The 16,724-nt window shown below is 39.9% G+C and overlaps 1 protein-coding gene and 1 long non-coding RNA gene across 6 annotated transcripts in view; one reads left to right on the top strand and one right to left on the bottom strand.

The window, feature by feature from the left end:
• Nucleotides 1-499: 499 nt before the first annotated feature.
• Nucleotides 500-12,665, bottom strand: LOC138114012 (uncharacterized). The gene is made up of 3 exons (XR_011152443.1): nucleotides 12,595-12,665; nucleotides 3,242-3,431; nucleotides 500-1,136 (listed from the first exon to the last, which is right to left on the bottom strand). It is a non-coding gene; the product is annotated as an uncharacterized lncRNA (long non-coding RNA).
• A 45-nt stretch (nucleotides 12,666-12,710) lies between these two features.
• Nucleotides 12,711-16,724, top strand: part of TTLL7 (tubulin tyrosine ligase like 7) — a 65,527-nt gene continuing 61,513 nt past the window's right edge. For 2 of the 5 annotated variants that reach the window (XR_011152441.1, XM_069023022.1), the window contains exon 1: nucleotides 12,711-12,829. The gene's annotated coding sequence lies outside the window, so the exon portion shown is untranslated. Of the gene's footprint in view, nucleotides 12,830-14,327; nucleotides 14,407-16,724 lie in introns of those variants that run through there. The other 3 variants (XM_069023020.1, XM_069023023.1, XM_069023021.1) reach the window with 3 other exon arrangements.

A 16,724-nucleotide genomic window follows, 5' to 3' on the forward strand; every position in this document is an offset into this window, starting at 1 on the left:
ATCACTTTCATAAACCTGTTATTTTACCCCTTTATCCTTCTACAGCCTGCTGTTTTTATCTCAGTTAGAGCACAGTTCCTAGAAATCCTGGGAGCTGTGCATATACGCCTAACTTAAGGTAATACGTCCCATTTGCTCTTATGTTTATGATTTCTTCTGCACATGCCATCTTTTGCTGCAAGTGTTTTTTTCTAAAAAAACCCAATCATCCAAGGCAGCAACATGCAGTTTGTTCACGGTTCCCTGGCACTTGAAGACAAATTAATACAAGCTTTTGCTTAATGTTCAGCTTCTTCCATCTGCTTTATTTGTGTTGTTATTCCTTGCTCAGGAATTCAAGCTCTGTGTGTTTTTCGGCCTCTAATATCTTTGTCTTATGGTATTTTCAGCTCTTGGTAATATCTAAGGTTCCAAGGCACTGTCCAGTCCAACACTTATTCAAGTACTAGTTTCTTGGCAGATTCTAAATTGTCTCATCTGGAGTCTGCTTCTCCCAGGAGTCTATTTCTGTATTATTTGCTCCACTTTCTGTTGAAAGCCAGTGGCTTTTTTAAGTTGGAAGGGTTTTTAATTTTTTTTTTTTAATCTACGAATCTTCAATCGATCTTACCTATGGCAGGCTAATGCCATGCTTTATTGTACACCTCTAGCAGATAAAATTGTCACCCCAATCTTAGACAGTAAAAAATACTTTTAAACATTCAGGACCAAAGCGCATAATGTTAATATGCTTCATTTTTATTTAGAATGCAATACGCCTCATTTTTTTGTAACAGCTCTATGAATATCCTCCTTTTCTTGGATTGCTGAGAAGTGTTAAATATGCCAAGTGCATCAGCACTTGCTATTTTCAGAAGGAAAACCTCCTTCTGATAGACTTGCTTTTAAATAACACTTACTGCTTCCAGATGTACAGTGAAGTGTTCTTGCCTTCTTTTCCAGTAGTTTCTGGTATTTCCAGAGTATGAGTCTTTAAATGCTTCAATTTCTCCTCAGGGTATTTTTTTTCTTTTTTTTTTTCTTGCTAGTGCCATGAATGAGGAGTCATTCCAGGCTCAGAGGGTTTCAGTAGATGTTCTTCAATCATATGTCTGCAGTGCCTTTTCTTCACACTTACAAGCCAGAAAGCTAAATCTCTAAAAGAACATTTAGACCAGTAACCTTTCATTAGGAGAAATAATAAGAAAAAACAATTATGGTGTCATATTCATAGGTGTGAATCTATTGAAAAAAAAATCCATGCAAGAAACAAAGAGTAAAAACCACTTTGCATATGAAAAAAAGCAACCAAAAAAAAAAACCAGCTTATAAAGTTTATTTACTATTTTTGGATTTCTTTTGGTTTGACTTTGACTCACAAAGCTAAAAGGAGAAATATCTACGGTGCAAGCCAAGAAGAACTTATTAATTCTCATTAGCACAAAGAAGAAGTGGTTATTTCAAGTGGTTGTAATGCAAATGTCAATGTAAAAGTCTTTTCCTCTCAACTCCAGAGTCTGAGAAGCCATTGTCAGACAAAGCTTTGATATTAGTAGATGTTCTGTATACTTGATAGATGTATGGCTGATTCACCAAGAAAGAGGAGTGTTTTCAAGCATTGTTTTAATCTCATGAAACAGAGAACTTTGACTTCTATTTGCATTTAGTCCAAGCTGGTTTTCTCTAAACTCAGTTTCACATCTGAAATATAGAGGTAATTCTCTAATTATAGCTGAAATAAATGTAGTGCTTCCAGCGAAGCTTTTATTTTTTAAATCCATTTAAAAAGATGGTAACCATGTGAAATACAGGTTTTGCACATGAATGTGAAAGACAGGGCTTTCAAATTGCTATTAAGTATTATGATTTTAACCATCACATTTACAAGAAAGAACTCCATTCCTTTTTCTGCAAAGAGCAGATGCATTTCCAAGTAATTTTTTAGCCAAGAAATGTCTATGTATAAAAATTATCCTCAAGCATTTCTCATTTCCAATGCTGTAATTCCTTTCAAATTCCATTCAAGGTAAAATGAATCAATCAAGGTCTCTAACAGAGGATGTATAGAAATCTGACCATTTTGGGGATAACATCTGCATTTATTTGTTATGCTCAGATACAACATTTTAACTCAGAGGTGATGGCATTATATGTGTAGATCACTTGAAGCAGCTAGATATCAAAGCTTGTCCTTTGATATCTCTCCTCAGAAATCTTCCCTTCCATCTACTTTATCACAGTAAAAGTTATCCTGTGATTTAATCAGGTGGGTTTTTTTGTTCCTCCTAGTTTTACTTCTTTAATATGGATAAAAAAAAGTATTTCCATTCCTTCCCAAAAAAATGTTATTTCTGCACTCCAAAGGCTTTATATGCCTTCAGTTTCACACTCTGCTTTTCCCTCTTTTCTATCCCTTTTAGCCTACGTTCATTCTCTCTGCCACCCTATTCCATTTACTTGCTCTTTCCATTCACTGGACTGCAGATTTACTACCGGAATTGTTATTTTGTAAGAGTTCACAAAACTAATGGAATTCAGCAGCACAGTTTGGTGGTGTTTGGCATCCCTTGCCTCCTCCAAATATTTGGTATACTAGGTCTTAATTTTCACTGATAGTGTTGAACAGAAATGAAGGCATGTCTAAATCAGTCAGGGCCTTTCCTCATCATTACTGAAAAGACAAACCAGATTTCTGATCCCCTGAGCACACACAAGCAGGGGCAAAGGCCATAAAAGCCATTTCTGATGAGAAACTATTTTTTCTGAAGTCTCAAATGCAATCTTGAGCTCTTCATACTCAAATGATGTTTTACCATCAGTGACATCAGGATTTTACATGCAACACTGGACCTGGGTGTGTTTTCTAGCTTTGTGCCTGTTACTCCTCACAAACTATCTCAAAGCATACTTCTCTTGCATCTTCTTTTTCATTCCTGCAATAACATTGCATAAATTTATTGAAGAGACAAGAGTATAACTGGCCATATCCATTCCTCAAAGTTAGCATAGGATAGTATATTGAATAGGCACAAAAGACGTTAGAAATGGTTTTTGAGTAAATAACTGATGCCTGTAATTTCTTAGAAATGCTAAATCCAGGTTGCAATTGCTCTGCTTCAGTTTAAAGTTCACTTTCCCTCTGGATGACAGGGGAGGAATATTCTTTTTCAATTAATTGTCTGTTTGAAGGGGAAGCTAAATGGTTTGTATATTGATCCTTTAACATACAAATATTAATAACACAATCAATACCAATACTTACCATTTGTAGAGTGCTTTTTCATCCACAAGCTTTACAGTTAGACAGTTAGAAGTAAAAGGCTTCTGAAAGTTCAGTAGTGTTGGAGAGAAGGATTTCCATGGCAGCTGGGATTTCAAGGGAGGAGGGAGGAGAAAGGCTGGAGGAAGTACAAGCAGAGCAGCAGGATCCCTTGGCGAGGCGAAGCTTCACCCTGCCATGGAGAGCATGGTGAAGGAATGAAATACTGCAGGACAGAAGAGAACATCTGAAAATGGTAGAGAGAAGAAAAGGAAGCCAGGAGAATTGGAGCACATATATGTGAGAAGAAAGGAGAAAAGCTAAAATAATTGTGGAAGAATTGTAGAACTTGTCTCATGCAACAGGAAAATATGCACTACTGCCTTTTAAGAAAGAAAATAGGAGGAGATGCTAACCTATCTCATTTGGAGAGAAAAAGTGTTGCTTATGATTAGGAGAAACTTTGAGTTTGTTAAAATCTTGGCAATACACACACTGTCCAGGTTCATCCCTGCCTGTGTGTGCTCCATGTGTGCTGCTGTCTTTTTCCTGATGACTCTGAGTGGAGTAATTTGCAGACTTCTGGTCCAGACACAGGCTTTTAATATACGTTTGTACAGCTGCATCACAATGGAGACCTAATTTTGAATGGGGTCTCTGTTTTCTACAATAATTGAAATAATTCATCATAGTCACTCAGTAATGTCGTCACTGTCACTTCTTGGACATAAAAATCCCATGAGGTCATAAGGAAATGTAAATTTACAGTCAAAAAAAATACAATCCATAGTCTGAATCAAAACTCACCATGTCTATGTAAAGCATAATTGTAGTAGTCTTTTGTTTCTTTGCTACAACAAGCAGTTGTAGCACAGGATTTGCTAAAATTTGGAGGATTCTCCTGCCCCAGGCTGTATTTCTCCACAGGCAGGACTCCCTTCCTTGATGTGAGTTTGGAGTCCACAACACCGACAGGGCAGGCCCCTTTAAATCTCTGTTTTATCTGGTTGCCTAGACAACCCCTGTAAACATCAGTGGAACAACGTGTGGTCTTTGAAAAGCTGGGGACCTTGAGGAAAAGTGAGGTCATTTGGGGACAGACAGATCCAGTGTAGCCTTACCTATATGAGCAGACACACATTTTTTCACAGACTTGTTTTGCACATTTCTTTTTGAATGCTTCACGCTCTTATAGTCTGTTTTAATTTGTGATATACGGAAAAAATATGCATGTTTTCTGGCAGCAGCTTTTTTCTTGTTTTCTATATTGCTTTCTGTTGTGACATAAATACACTCTGATTAAATATTTATATGCAATGAAAGAAGAATATGAGAAAGAATACTTTGACAATACAAAAGTTACAACTTGACTTACCATTTTTTTGGATAATATTTTTTTGTACCTGTTGATGTGATAGCTTTAGAAAGGTGAAAAGCCTATTAGAAAGCTAATTAAAAGTACCAGGGAAATTCAGATAATGGTGAAAAAGTTACCATTAGTAATATGAGTTTCCATTAGACATGATAAATAGAGGGGTTAAATATTTGTCAGCTGATAAATATTTCAAAGCTTTTTCTTACTGATATGAGACAGCAGGTTCTATCTTACACAGATTTCTGAAGAAATAAAAACAAACAAACAAAAATAATCAAAACAAGAAAACAATCTGGCAGTTCTGTGTCCCTGATAATTCAGAACTCGTTTTTTTCCCCAGCTAATGTTTTAAAATGTCTCTCCTGACAGTTTCAATACAACTAGTTGCTTCAGAAAATTATTAGTATTACTGTTGTATGTTATTGTTAAAAGTAGTTATATAAAGTTATTGCATTACTGGTTTTCCAGATTTAAAACATTATCTTATTCCTAGATATCCCTCCTGTTGTCTATAAAATCACAACTATAAAATCTAGTTGTCCTGCAAGTTAACCCTTATGTTGTTTACCTTTTCTAGAACCAGAAATTCCATTTGCAAATACCAAGCAAGATTTGATTGAAAGGGCAAACAAAACTCTATTGCTGAACAGGGAAGTTCCAGATTTCATATGCCTATTCAGACAAATAGTGGTTAATATGAGATATACTGTACAAAAGTTCCTTGTGAAAGATAACACAAAAGGAAAAGTCCTACAATTTCTACTACAGAATTTCAAATAAAATAAATAAATAAAATTCCAGGTTCCTCTAAATCCTGTTGTGTCAGAGCACTGAGGGCACTAATATGTGTTAAAGGTGCTGAGAAGCCTCAACTGGGACCTCCCCCCAGCCATGGGCTCAGGAGCTCTATTTAAGGTCAGCCTTGAGTTCACAGTTACTGCTGTAGCTACACTGGAGGAGCGCTGGTCACCTGTACAGTCAGAACATGGCTATGGCTCAGGGAGCTCCTCAGCCTGGATTCACTCCTGGTTTTGTAATGGATCTGCCTGGTAACTGCTGGACCTTATCCTTGTCTATTGACTGACTTCCTGGCCTGACCTTGGATCTGCCTTGTCACTGTGATACTGCCTCAGGATATGATTCTTGGTTGGGTCTGTCCAATTCTCCGGGTCTGCCTTGTTTGGGGCTGGGGCTGCTCTTGGTTGTGGGAGCTCTCTTGGCTCATGTTCTCTTAGCAAGGAACCCTGCTCTTGCTGCCTCCTGATATGTTGCATCTTTATAATATAAATCTGAATCCTTAAAAGTTCATCTAATTTGCAGAAGACTGAGACTGCTGCACATATCCCAGATTCAGTGAGTACCTTCTGTCTGTGTCTTCTTATGTTCTGTATTTCTTGTGTAGAGAGCTAACCCATCTCAGTAGCTTCTGATCCTGAGATACTTTGTGCCATGTAGCACAAACTCAGATTTGGTAGGATTTATTACATGTTGCAAAAGAGGATACTGTAATTTTAGACTTAACTATTCCAATAAATGCACATGGCTAGACAGTCTTTATCCCCACCACAGTGATTTCTATATTCTCTCTGCAGAAGTATCTTACCGCTTCTATTAATCTGTGACATCTTTGCTTGAGTGGGCAAGAAACAACGTGTGCTCCCTTCAAGCTGCTCACCTTGCCTGGCTAAGGGGCACTCCAGGAAATAGAATTGCATTGTAGAGGCACCTGAGCATCTGACATTGTGTATAACTACTTAAGCCCTGACAGATCAGAATTCAGTATATGTAGTAAGATATTTTGGCATTTTGCAGCCCAGTATATCCTGTAGTATTGGTATTAGGAAGATTTTTCTTCTGTTTAATGAGATTTCTTTGTCTCACTGCCCTAGAGAAGTCAGTATGGATTCTAATGTCATCCTACTATGTTGGGGTGTCTCAAACACCTACCTAGTAATGAAACGTTTATGAATATGAAAAGATTTTATCCCTTCTTCAGTGTATCACGTGATACAGATACCTCTATCATCCCCTTGTAAAGAAGGCTAAGTATTCTACTTAAAAAAAACCTAAAAGGATTCTCTAGTTCCATCGTTGTCATTAAAAAGTGTTTGTCACCACTGCAAAATTAACTTAGAGTTGTATAAAAGAAATATGCTTTCCCCCAGCAAGCTAAAAATTGTTACCCACACATTTGGAAACTGCCTTGAGGTACAATGGTAACCCAAACAAGGAGGTTGTCATCTAACCTAGGGGTATTCTTGAGAAATTTGTGTATAGAAAATTTAAGGAACGGAAGTATTTCAGTGTTTTAATAGTGCACACTAATGTAATCCAAACTTCATATTAATATGCATACAGGTTTTGTTCTATTAAAGCAAAAATCAACTCTTCAATAGTCCTTTTCATATCAAAAGTATTGTGTTTCTGTGATATGATGTTTTTTTGTAGTTTAGCTACTGTAATGTACTTGTGTTTAGAACAAATACTTTGTAAATGGTTTTACTTGTTATCTCTACTGTAGGAATGCTCTGCAGAACACAAATTCTGAAGGTACTGTTTAAAAATCCTACTTCATATTAAGAAATATTGAAAGGCATACATTGATAAATATTAAATATGCTAAATCTTATAACACCCTGACATCTAATCTATTGAGCATGTGAATGGGACCTGGGAGGACTTGGGCACTTCATTCAGCCAGGGACTCCAGATGTCATATTACAAGCAGTATACAAAGTGTGAAGTAAATTAGATATATGTTGACAATAGATTTTTCTTAGCCTTGTACATATTTCAGATCACTATCTCCTGTGTGGTTTTTGACAATATACTCATCTGATAGGCACAAATTCATTGCCTGATGTGACGTTGAACCAGTGGCCGTGGAATACATTTGAATCTGTAGCCATTGCTTTAATAGAAATGCATCATTTTTACCTGATAGGAACATAGGGAGAGTAACTCTTTTATATGGTGTGAATAAAAGTTTTGTTTATGAGGCGTATTACCCTATCCAAACAAATTCTAGTATCTTATGCAGAATGATTTCTTTTCCTCCCAGGTGAAATTCAAATTTAAAAAAGCATCAGGAGACCATAATAATGAAAATAAATGAGACTTTTCTGTCAACTGAATCAACATCTTCAAAAGATTGAGAACTTCTTTAGGCCATAAAGTTTAGACACCAATTATCTATCTTAAAAATGGTTATGGTGATATTAATATAACACCCGAGAGTTGTCGCATTACAATACGTCAAAGTAATGAGCCAATCACTTCAGACTTATTTCAACAAATCTGTATGGATTAATTTCCACTTACACCTGGTAAGGTATGGGTTGAACAGATACTGAGAACTTTTACATTGTCAAAGGACATGCTACCTGCATGGGGAAAAGCACAACTTTGCTGGGGTGGAAGTCTCATGCCCACTTTTCTCATATTTGACCATATTGCTTAAAATAATGATTTCATTGCTATGTCCAACTGCAAAGGAGGAGCAGCTCACACTCCTCTTTCTACTTAGGCCTGCATGCCAGCAATAGCATAAGTATTTAGTAGGATTGTATGAACTTGCCCCATTTTGTGAATATTTATGAAAACTGGTTTTATTTACTGAATGACCATATTAACTTAGTTGACCAGCAGATATAAGTTTCCACTTTCCTTTAACTTATGCCTCATTTGATCTTACAACCTTCATACAGTAGAATAATTTTTTTCTTCATGGCTGCTCAACAAAAGGAAACGTCTCTCCAAACTGCCAACATTCTGGGACTCTTCCTTTCTTAAACAGAGGCAGACAGCAGATGGAAACTAGAAGATATTTGAAGAAGAACCTCCAAGCTTTGATTACTAAACAGATACAGATGCTCCAAAATGATATTTTGTGAGGTTAAAAATAGAAGTGTTCATATCTTAAAGCTGTTCAAAAACATGCCTGAACCAAAGGAACCTCATTAAGCTTGAGGATAATTGACTGTAGTCTGTGGATAGCCTTGGTGTTATGGTATCTGCTTATATCAGTACTGAGTTGCAACTAGAGTGTGTTTGGAGTGATGAGGCCTATAAAAAGTTATTGTATATGAAATGCTACATTATGTCAATATCATACTGTTATAGCTTGTAAATTCACATTGATCTGTATAATAAAAGATGTTTACAGCACTAATGAACTCAATCAAGTGCATGTTTGCTGATACATAAAAAAGTAACAAGCCATCTTGCTAGGCATTTGATTTCCAGGAGATAATCCCAGACAGTACTCTGAAGATTAGAGAGAGAGGAGATAAGAAACTGTGACAGGCTGGCAGTATCTGCCTGAAACACCATCCCCTGTTAGCAGGTGTTGGTGCTGCTGGGAAGCTGTTGCATGGATTTTGCTAACACACTGAGCAGATGGCTTATAAAAGAAATGGGTGTTGCTTTTTGAAGCAAGAATTATGTATGGCCTGAGAAGTATTGTAGCAAGAATCCTAAGGGAATATAAAGTATAGGGAGGGAAGTTGAGCTGAACCTTGTTTCTTCGTGGGTAATGTTTTCTAGGCTGACACTAGGAAATGGTTGGTTTATGACAGCACAGACTATGTTTGGACATAGCTTTATAGCAAGTGGGAAAATGCACCTGTTTAGAAAAGTGTAATTATCTACTTAGTAAATATATTCTAAGATGAGTGTTGTGCAAACAGAAGAAAACACACTGGGAATAGCTATTATTCCTAATATAAATCTATATGCTGATTCTGTTTCAAAGCTTTTGAACTTCATGATTGTCACATTTAATGTTTTGAAGCTCTTTTTGGTATGTGCCAGTACTAACAGTTGCACAAGGATAGAGCCCGTTGCCACAGCAGAGGTAAACTGCAACTTCAAGTTTTCTGGACCACATCAGACTGTGCATCCTACTGCAGCTCTGTAAGCTGGTGGTTGAGTGAGCAGGAGAAATAGGTCTGCATTTCAAAGTCTATTTTGTGACTTTGCCCAAACACCAGTGTTCTTTAGAGAATTTAATTATCCTCTTTGTAAATTGTATATACTGACTTGGAGATGGATTACATCCACAGCATCACAGTGTCATAATTATTCAGGGAATATGTTCGTAGTAACAGGAAAGGTGAAATAAAACTGTGTTCAATTAAATCATCAATCTTTCTCTCAAAGATAGAAATGATCTGATTGCCTTCACCATTATTCAACTGTAACAATTAAAATTCATAGAGAAATCCAGAATTTCTGTATGGAAAACTAGGAAAAACCTAAGAAAATCCTTAGAAATATGTAGATTTCTGAGGAAGCACTTTCTTCCTGATCTCTGGTTTTCTGTCTTGCTTGTTTGTTCATTTATGAAATTCCTAAGATAATCTTCATGCCGTAAGAAAAGGTACTTTTATTACTAGTTCTATTTACAGTTATTATCTAGGCACATCTGTTCTCAAGTGCATCAATATTCAATATTTAAACTAGCTCAATATTAAAAATATAACTCTATTTAATGCTCCTAATTAAGCATTGTGAATTTAATCCCCTACTTTGGTTCCTTGCTATATTTTGTTAGCTCTAATATTTCAACATGGAGGTAGCAAGTACCATTTACTCTCAGAGTGATTCAGAATGCAGATCGCATTAAAAAAAGTAAATCTGATCTGCTTCTGGGAAACAACAACTAAAAGCATGTTCAGGAAGAGATTAATGCCTCCTGCCTCCCAGGAATGGAGAGGAGAAAAAGCGTTTCTGCTGTGAGGCTCTGGCCTTTGCAGGAGGATGTGTCACGGGTTGTGCCTTCCCAGCTGAGAACAGCACTCATTGGTACCAGCCCTCTGGGAAGAGGAAGCATCAGCTGCACCTGGGAGGGGAGGCTTTTCCTAAAAACTTCCCAGGAGCAGAGCAGGCCACAACTGTATTCCCAAACTTCAGGTTTGCCTGTGAATTATAAAGCAACAGCTGGGTGCAATCTCATCACAAACTCCCGCTTGTGGTTTGCTGCTCTTCCCAATATATAATGTACTTTGCTCAGCAGAGGTGTGCACATTGCTTGGGGTAGAGAGGCCTGGTTTGGGGTATGGAATGTGGACACACCGCTGAAACAAAGCATGCACAGTCTGATATAGGCCCAACCCAAGCTTTGACCCAGAGAAAACATGCAATGCATGTCAATCTTGTAAATGGTTTCATCTGCAGTCAGTGGCAGTATTCCAAATGACTAACAGAAAGAGAATCAAACCTTTCCTTAGGAGCATCCTGGAACACAACTTTTGCACAGCTGTGAGAATAATGACTGTTTACATGGGGAAAAACTTAGATCCCATTGCTTTTGCATGGGATTTCTATCACTAAAATTCAGACCTCTTACTACAAACACTTACCTACACAAATAAACATGGGAGCTTCTATCAGATTACATGTTTGTGGCCAGAAATTATATCCCTGTTTTGGTTTTTTTTGTTTTTTTGACAAACCCAGCAAAAGTTTGAGTGGCAAATGAATGATAATTTCTGCATATTAGTAAAAACCACAATGGAATCTGTCATCCAACCCAATGAAAAATACCATGTCTGTAAAACGTAAATTCTTCAACTTTACAAGCTACAAATTGATACCACACATGAGAAAACAGTCTGATATCTCTCTAGGATTTCCTGAAGGATTTTTCCTGTGGTTTTCTGTCCATAACAATCATTTTAGCATTTACAAGAAGCCCACAATCTGTTCCTGTTAAAGTATCAGCTTACCTCAAAAGATGCTAGAGCAGAAAACTTAATGCTGATCAAGTTGCAATTAAATTTTAACATTGTCAACTTTGTTTCAGTTCTGTCTGACCAAGAAAAAGAAAACTTGAAACTAAGCCTACTGAATATCTTTATTTCTAACTGTCGTAAAAGGGTAGTTGTAGACATTCTAATGGAAGGCCTTATTTTAACCAAGCCATTGTGTAGAAAAGGTTAGACTGGAACTGATTTTAAAGGTATATTGTAGTGAGGAATGTGTGATGTAAGAATGTAACAGTATGAACAAAGTAAGGTAATTAATTTATAAACCAGAAGAAGTCAATTAAAGACTAGAGCTAGTTCCATGGCAAACATAATTCAGCCGAAATCAAATGCCACGGTGACTTCCACTGCTTGTGAATGGGGCTCCTAACCTTGATAAACACAGAGGATACTACATAATCTATTGAGGTAATTGACTAAATTTCAGTTGGGGTTTTATTATTTATTCTTTAAAAACTATTTTTGTGGAAGCTTTTATTCTTCTGATAAATTTATAAAAAAAAATTAATTGACAAACGTTTCTCTATTTCAATTTTGATTGCATTTATCTGATTAGGTCACGTGCCCTTACGTGAGGATGCAAAATATTTCCGGAAAAGGCCGAAATGGGTCTTTCAGAGTGGCAAACAGCGGTTTTGCACACGGCAGGAAAACACTTGGTTACGGGGCCAAAGGGGAAGAGGGGAAAAAACCTGTTTGGAGCGGCGTGCAGGGGGCACGGATCTGGGGATCGGGCAGGTGCCGGGCCGTGCGCAGGGAACCGCCGGCTGCCCCGGGCCCGCGGGCGCCTCCACCCGCCGCGGCCCCACGCGCCGCCGGGCCCCGCGGGCGCTCGGGGAGGCACCCCGCGCCTCACGGCGGGGCGCGCTCGGGGATCCTCGGCCGGGGAGCGCTCCGCAGGGCTCCCGAGGCACTTCCCGGCAGCCGGAGCCGGCCCCGGCTCCCGCGGCTCGGAGGGGCCGAAGGGAAGCGGCCGCAGCCGGCCCTGAGGGCGGCGCACCCCGCTCTTCCCGGCGGCCGCGGGCCGGCCCGAGCGCTGCCCGCCCGACCGCCGGGTCCGCTCGCGTCCTCGGGCAGAGAGACAGCGCGGGCCGCTCCACCGCGAGCGGAGGGGGGCCACCGGCGGACCGGCGGCGCTGCCCCCACCCGTGGCGCCGCCCGCCCCGCTCCGCGAACGCCGCCCGCCGCCCTTCGGGCGCAATCCTCGCACGTACCTGTGTGGGAGGGCCCGCGCTCCCCCGCCCCGCCCGGCCGCTGGCGGTGCCCCCTCGCAGGGAATGGTTTGTCCCGGCTCCCCGCCGTAACCTCCCGCTCCTCCTCCCGCCCGTGCCCGGCGCGGATGCTGCCGCCCGGGATCGCCCCACCCGGGATCGCGCCGCCCGTGAGGCGCAGCACGCGCCGCCGGCGAGCACCGGAGCGCTCCAGGACTGCCCGCCCGCTCCCCGGCAGGTGAGGTCAGGGTGAGGGACCGGCGGGGCGCGACGCCTCCTCCTCCGGCGGCGGGGGACAGGCTGCCACCCCCGGGGAGAGGCGGCGGAGCGGCCGCCCGCCGTGATTCAGCATCGCCGGCGGGGAAGGGCAGCCGTATCTGGCCGGGGGGCTGCGGGGGTGCTGGGCGACCGGGGGGTGCCGGAGCGGGATCTGTCGCCGGCTCCGGGCGATGCTCCGGGGCGGGAGCGCGGGGAAGTGCCGGGATCCCGTCGCTTCCGCGGTGCCCCGGGGCACACAGAGCAGCGCTGTCCGCCCGGGGCCGCGGGCAGGTGCGGCGGAAACGCGGGCAGCGGCCCCTCGGGAAGTTTCCTGAATGCAGCGGGCAGCCCTCGCGCAGGGAGGGAGGATGACTGCGCGTGTCGCAGTGTGAGGAATAGGGAACCGGGAGGCGTTTCAGGATTAAAGGTATTAATTTGCTCGTCTCGCCCCCCTCCCCCCAAATTTTGCATGCGAAGCCCATCATCTGTGCGGGTCGTATCGCATGTACGGCCAGGTCTCTTCAGAGCCAGTTAAGGTTAAAATGGGATCGTCTTTTGGCAGTGGTACCCACCGGAGGCTGAAATGTAGAACAAGTTAAATCTCTGGAGATATAAGTCAAATATCTTCCTGTGCTTTCTGTGCTTAGCTGGAAACCCATAATCTGTGGGATCTTTTTGAATTTCTGCTGCTGAAATATAATTGTAAGCAAAAGGGAAAAGCAATTGATGCTGGAATTTGAACGTGCTGCTGAACTCTGTGAGACTGGCTTAAGGTCTCAATACTGATCGCTTTTGTGCCTTTCTTATGTATTTGCAGTTTGAGTACCAAAATGAGATTTTATTCCTTCTGACACTCCCTCTAAACCAAACAAACACATCCCACCCACCCAACCCTAGTTCAGCACACTTTCCTGTCTAAATCCCTCATTAATTAACCAGAGTGTTAGTACCTATCTAAATAATATTCAGAGAAATCCTGCTGGTTCTTTCCACACATGAAGGATTAGAAGTACTTTTCTCTGTGGGAATTGGTTGTCCCCCAAATACTGCAGAGTATTTCAAAATATACAGTGACTTGGCATCTGTTGAAGATTTTGCCCCTGTTTAAAGTGCTGCGATGGGGGTTTTAGTAGAAATAAGATGTGTCAATGCTACTTTGAAAAAAAAAATTAAAGAAGCAGGTGTGCCAGGGGTTTTCCTATGCGATGAGTAAATACAGTGTCTGTGATGACATATGGAACTATTACTTCTGAAGCAAGATTCTCTGGAGAAAAATGTTACAAAGCTTCAAAAAACTACATGAGTTATTTAATACAGAATATGTGATATCTTTCATAATGACAAAATATGTTTTTACCTGCAGGTATTTGCTATATCATGCAAGAAAGCCTGCAAAAGTAGTTTGTTTTTGTTTTTTTTTTTTTGAAAAATGCCCCCATTCTAGATTTCAGATGGTTTGGATACATTCCACATATTTCCAAAGGGATCTACCCACCTACCCAGGAATCTGGGAGTGTTAGAAGCGGCCAGGAGATCGAGCCTGTCAGCAGTTATTAGGTAATTATTCCAGTAATCTAACAGTCATTTTAGTAATCTGAGGCTCAGGTTTGCAGTCAAAATAAAATTTGTTCCCACGTTCTGTCAAAGCTGACAGTGGTAAATTGGCAACATAGATTTAGTTGTGGACAGGTCTGAAGAACTGGGAGATGAATTGATCAAGAAGCAGTTAGACAGAGCCATCTTGCAGTTTTTTGTATAGTTATGATTTTTTCTAAGATGTTTCTAATGCCATATGTTGGTAATGAGAGCCATAAATAGAATTTTGAAGGTGAAATGTGGCAGACTGATGCTGACTGTGGAATGGGCTTGCTCTGAACTGTCAACATCAAGAATGACTGAAGTATGATTTCTTGATTTGAATCTCCATCTGTGGATATTTGTTATAAATTTTAAAAGTCTCTAGGATACATGTGGCAAATTTCTTGAAGATCCACATTTTCTAGTGTTCTGTGCCTTTTTTTTTCATTTTTTTCTTCTTGCCTATATTTTAATGTTGTATTAAGGAATATTTTTGCATTTACTAGATACTTGCAGATGTCTCATACTTATTGAGAACACATTAATCTAAGTTTGTAAATCCTTAGGAAACAAGAAATTGAAATGAAATCTTAGTGTCTGAAAGAGAGAAATGGATAACATCTTCCAAGCTACCGTGCATCTACTTTTGCAAAGCTTCTGTCTTAAAAAATGCACATGGCAGCATGTTGCAAGATAATTTTTTGATATGAGTTACTAATGCTTTTTTAATCTTGTGCTGTGATTTTATCAGTGTAAAGATATTTTGTAGAAACCAACAGTGCTAATTTCTCACTTCTATATATTTCTGCAAATCTTCCAAGTGTTATTACTGCCTTGAAGTGTTGTGGCTTTTGGGGCAATCCTAAGCCATGAAGACACTGATTTTTTTTGATAGGCCTTGTATCAGTCCCTGACAAAAAAGACGAGTGCTTACCAGTCTTTTTGATGAGGTATTTCCATCATCCATAGTTGACATGCTGACTCTACAATGATCTGAGTGAGAAAGGAATAGTTTGGATTTTCCTAAAAGAGGGAGTTCATTTTATTTGGAAAGGTGCATGCAAACTGTCAAAGCTAAGAAATTTCACTGCAAGTACCACAGCATACATATTGGAGCATATTAGCTGGGTTTTGTTTTTCCCTTGTGAACTTTAGAATACTTAGCCCTCGATTAATTTTTATTTTCTATATACCTAGAAGTTAATTTGGGCCATTTGAATCCTACTGATGGAAGTCAAATGGCCCTTATTAAGCACAAGGAGCTTTTTAGAGCTCCATTAATGCTTACCTAAAGTCCTGCCAGAATGATACTTTGCAACTACTGCTTTTGCAGACATTACAAGCTTCCTGGAATGTTTACCAGAAGCAGTGAAGCTTTTTAACATTAATATTTAAAATACTAATGTGTTTTTAAATTTAGAATGGAATTTGTTGATGTCTACTACGCTGATGGGTAAAAGAATCATTTGCAATTGAATGGATATGTGAGACAAAAGGTGACATTCTGAAGGAGCCTTTGAACCTGGTGGGCATTAGAGCAAATCTTCCCGTTCCAGGGTCACAACCCCTTGGAGCCAGAATCTTTCATGCCAGGAGATTCCGTAGTGCCTCAGTCTATTGAATACTCCTGTTCATGGCAGTGAAGGCAAGAACCTACAGATTCTGTAGGGCTTCAAGTAATAGCTTTGTGCTAAGAGCACTTCCCTATTTTCCTCCTTGCCTTCTCTTAAATGTTCATACAGCTGGACAATATAGTTTCACAATTCTACCACATTAATTTATACTAATTTACCAACATTTTTGCTCTGCCTTGAATTCCATATGACAGGAAAAAAGCTCTAATATATTAGAATAAATTTTTGGCTTTGTGTTTTAAAAGGTTAAATAAAGCAGACATAATGGTTCTTGCTTTCAATATCAGCTTTAATCCAAATACAGCATCTCCAAAATGAAGACCACTGTATACAATTGCACTATTAGTTTTCCCAATGTTAAAAATTAAAGTTCAGATAGTTAAAAATGTTAAAATATAGATCCACATTGTTTCAAAGGCAATATTTAAAAATATAATCACATGGGGTTTTTATGAGCATTCATTTCTGGGGACAGAGGAACAGTACTGCTTTACAGAGAGCCCAAATTAACAGTAATAATGAAAGAAAGACAAAAGAAAATATTCTGGTTTAGGGATCACTTTTCACTTTCTGGAGTGGAGTGAGTGTCATGCCAACTCCCACTTAAGCTTGTATTTGATTTTGGAAGGGTTCCAGACTGAAGTTTAATATGCACCACTGTTC

The sequence above is a fragment of the Aphelocoma coerulescens genome, chromosome 8, assembly GCF_041296385.1.
Source record: "Aphelocoma coerulescens isolate FSJ_1873_10779 chromosome 8, UR_Acoe_1.0, whole genome shotgun sequence".
Lineage (NCBI taxonomy): Eukaryota > Metazoa > Chordata > Aves > Passeriformes > Corvidae > Aphelocoma > Aphelocoma coerulescens.